Source organism: Sinocyclocheilus anshuiensis, unplaced genomic scaffold (genome assembly GCF_001515605.1).
Source record: "Sinocyclocheilus anshuiensis isolate Anshui unplaced genomic scaffold, SAMN03320099.WGS_v1.1 scaffold426, whole genome shotgun sequence".
NCBI lineage: Eukaryota > Metazoa > Chordata > Actinopteri > Cypriniformes > Cyprinidae > Sinocyclocheilus > Sinocyclocheilus anshuiensis.
In genome coordinates this window covers 974,557-979,242 of record NW_015542362.1, presented here as the reverse complement: position 1 = coordinate 979,242, position 4,686 = coordinate 974,557, and positions in this window count along the sequence as shown.

The window sequence follows — 4,686 nt, the reverse complement described above, 5'->3', positions numbered from 1 at the left end:
TTTATTTTTTTTTAATGTAAAACATTGATGTGTCCACAGATCCCTCATTAACAAATAGGCACAAAAACATATATACTTTAATATATAATATTAATATACTTTCATAGATCACTTTTTCCCCCAGAGACATCTGAGGTTTATGTATATATATATTATGGCTAAATATGTTTTTGTGCCTATTTGTTAATGAGGGATCTGTGGACACATCAATGTTTTACATTTTTTTAAATATGTAAACGGAGTAGAAGTTATAGTTTTTATTTTGAAATAAAAGCTCAAATTAGACACCAGGCCCCACATGGCTAGTGTATTATTATTTGTAAATGTATTATTTTAAATATTTTAAATAATACAAAAATATATATTTTTTAAATTGCTTAATAAGATGACTTATTGTAATTAACGGAGTTATTATTTAATAATTTCATAAATTAGATGTACATTTCAGATATCTTTGCTTTCATTAAAACCTGTAGGCTAACTGAGTGAAATCATTAAATTTGCATTCACAGTGTTGCAATTTTGACATATTCCCCCTCTTTTAATACTAGACATTTTGTGCTATATGTTTTGTGCTATATGTTTTGTGATGGTTGTTCATGAGTCCCTTGTTTGCTCTGAACAGTTAAACTGAGCACTGTTCTTCAGAAAAATCCTCCATGTCCTGCAGATTCTTCAGTTTTCCAGCATCTTTTGTATAATTGAACCCTTTCCAGCAGTGACTGTATGATTTTGAGATCCATCTTTTCACACTGAGGACAATTGAGGGACTCAAACACAACTATTAAAAAAACGTTCAAACATTCACTTTTGTATAATTAAACCCTTTCCAGCAGTGACTGTATGATTTTGAGATCCATCTTTTCACACTGAGGACAATTGAGGGACTCAAACACAACTATTAAAAAAACGTTCAAACATTCACTGATGCTCCAGAAGGAAACACGATGCATTAAGAGCCGGGGGGTGAAAACTTTTTGGAATTTGAAGATCAAGGTAAATTGTACTTAATTTGTCTTCCGGGAAGCATTCAAGTATCTTCTGTTGCCTCCGAAAGGCAGTACTAAGTGGAAAAAAATTATATTTCAACAAAATAAGAAAATTTGGACATCTTCATCCTGTTCAAAAGCAGGGCATTGGGTCAAACTCAACCGGTTAAATACCATCTTACAAACACTAGTCAGCCGAGTAAACAGATAGTACACGGGTAAAGCCCTTAAAGCAGGTTTTACAGGTTAATATGACATTCGTTGTGATATGAGATGAAATTAATTTGACATCAACACTCATTCTCTAAGTTTGATACATACTGTTTACTCATTATCTCTTCATCTCTAATTCATGAAACTCAATGAGTGTGGCAAGGAGAGAAGATTTCAAAACAATATTTCAATGGTTATATTTTCACAACATCACAGTAGTTTCTAACTGAACATTTTTTCTCATGTTTTAAGCAGAAACCTGTTTTAAACAAGAAAAAAAATTGCAAATTGGGTGACAAAAAATACTCAAGTCAAAACAAATACTGATTATAATATAATATAATATAAAAATTATATCATTTCTTTGCATTGCAGTATTTGAAATCTATTTAATAAAATAAATTCAAAGATTCTGAATATTTGTCATGCATAATTTCTGGTTAATGCTTTTGCTGCTTTTTGTTCTCTTAAACTATGCCTTCCATCAAAGACATAAATATTTTATAAATAATCTGAAAATGGTTAATGTTATCTAAAAAATATTTGAAATGCCCTTCAACCTTCACTAAGTGTAAATGTGCATGTATGAACTGTGTGAATGTGTGTTTGACTGCACTAATCTCATCTGGACTGACCCAATCTCCTCCTTTTAATCAGCAAGACAGTGGACAGATAAACATGTCAAATCCACATGAGTAAGTGGCACGTTCAGCTGAAGGCCTGAGGAAGTACACAGGAAACAGACAGCTGATTTGATGGAGACTTTCCTATCTGATCAGTTTGATAAACGATACCTGTGGAGAGTGCAAAATGCTGAAGGACACAAAACTTGAAGTTATAATGCGTGAAGGGAAAAGAGCGCTGAGAAAATGGGAAAGATACAGCCGGCAAAGAAAGAAAATATTTTGAACAACATATCAAAAACCGTTACACATTTTCAGACGGAAACATATAAACTAAAGAAAAAAGATAGAGAGGAAAAGGATCATGGCTGGTGGGAAAGAAAGAGCACTGAGTTTAAACTGCAGTGGCTTGTCAAATGTCAGCAACATTTAACCTTCAACATACTTATAAATGGTTGCTTACATTGATATGGCCACTATTACCCTTTGACTCTCCGTCTCTGTCTTCTTAAATGCCGCACACAAATACTCTTTCTCAGTGATAAGAGGGCACTAGAAACCATTGAGATTTGCAGAGATATGAGGTTAATTAATACCCAAAGCTTTTAGTTCTGTTTACTGCCCAGTGGCTGGAAAAAAATCTTAGCAATCAATACAAAAACAGAGCTCAGCAAGACAAATAAGCCCAGCTTGACGTCAGAGAAAACTGAACTATAACTAGATCGCATTAAGAGACAGAAATACTTAATAAACACCAGGATATAGAAAGATATTGCCCAAGCAGCACCCATTTCTGCTAATTTCCAGCTGGTTTCCAGCTTGACACAGTAATATTTCTTTGATCAATGGATATGGCCCATGACATTTCATTTTCCCTGGCTTATATCACACTGGTGAATAATTAAAATTGTACATATTTTAATACAAATAGTTGCCTATTATATCAGCATAGTCATGTGAGTAAACAATATTATTCTAAATAAAATATATAACAAATATAACATGAATAAATGTTTATAATATGAATTTCAGACATTCAAAAGAGCATCTGATCTTCTGCACAAAGGAGTTTGCATGCACAATGTCACACAATTACTCGTTTGATTAGTGACTTAGAAATAGCACAGAATCTTTTATGCATAGGTCTAGATTTTGAATTTGAATAACAGATATTTTTGTCCCACTGACAAGTTGTGATTGACAGCAAATACTTATTCTGCCCCATCCATGTATTGTTTCTGAACCCGAAAAAACGGAACAGCTTTTGAGTTGTTGACCTCAACGCTGCTGAGTCATGCTCTGCCACACATAGCTGATTTGGTGCCTGGACACTTTATTTACCACAACATGAGAAGGAGTGTTACGCAATGTGTACTAAGTTCCCTTAGTAGGTATGATGGAGCGAGGGAATGGAGGAAATGAAAAACAGGACAGGCTATATTTCAGTATGTGTATATGCGGCAAACTGTATGTGTTTGTGTGAATACAGAGAATTATAAACTTAGTTATGAATTTGTGAGAGAAAGATAATAAGAAAGAGTGTAAGTGAAGAAAAAAGAATGAGAGAGGCATGTAGCGAGGGGATATGAGTATTTCTAGGAAGTGTAATTTGATACATCTGTTTACCATACACACAGAGCACATGTGCTCCAAGAATATGCCCAAGAACATATATATTCATCCAAACACAGAACACACACTCAGAGGAATCAAACTATATTTACATATATGTTTTTGTCATATTCAGTTCTACAGCATATATACTTTAAGTCTGTCTGATTGCCATAAGTGTTTCTTTTGTTTTGTCTTTAACTGATATGCAAATGTTTGTATTTGTGTGCAAACACATTTTATTTAAATTTATAGCTCACCCAAAATTGTTGTTCGAAACCTATACGATTCTTCCTTCTGTGGAACACAAAAGAAGATATTTAGAAAAGTGTGTATCTTTTGTCCATACGTTGTGGTCAGTGGAATTAAATGTTGTTTGGACCCCAACTTTCTACAAAATATCTTCTTTTGTGTTATGCAAGAGAAAGAAATACACACAGGTTTGGAATGACATGAAGATGAGTAAATGATGACAGAATATTTATTTTTGGATGGACTGTCCTTTTAATAGTAACGAACACATACAGTTGGATATGTGTTAGTGCTGGGCGGTATGACCAAAAATTTATATCACGGTATTCTTCAAAATTATTCCGGTTTCACGGTACAAGACGGTATTTTTTTTCATGCATGACCAGGTGTTAACTAGGGCTGTGTACCACCAGCAAAGTCACGATACGATACGTGTCACGATACAGATGCCACGATACGATACGTATCACGATACATGACTGCACTGAATTTCACCTCAGCAGAATTTAGTAAAACAGCTGTTTATTAAACACTATAGTGCCATTTCTAACTATTGGCAGAGCAGGCAGTTGACCTCTGCATTATGAAGGGCCTCCATAACTGTACCACAGTGCATGCAATATTGGTAATGGCATATGTTTTATGTTTACATTGTGCACTCCAAACCAGGTACAATATTCTGATTGTTTGCAAATTGTTTTTAAGACCATAAATAATGATGTACTTGTTCTAATACATTTATATTGTAATGTACTCATTCTAATATATTTTAAAAATCATTTACCCACGCGTCCGCAAGTTCGCTTAGGTGCGCGCGGCAAATATGACACCATCGCGGTGTTGGCGGAAGTTCACTTTGAGTGGGCGCGACGTCGTTTCGCGTGGCGGTGTGCACGACAGTTTTTGTAACTTTCCGCGCAACTCCACTCCCGAAGATGCACGAGTTCAAAGCGACTCTAGCTGAACATGCACGTCTGTGCCAGCGTTTGTGTGACACA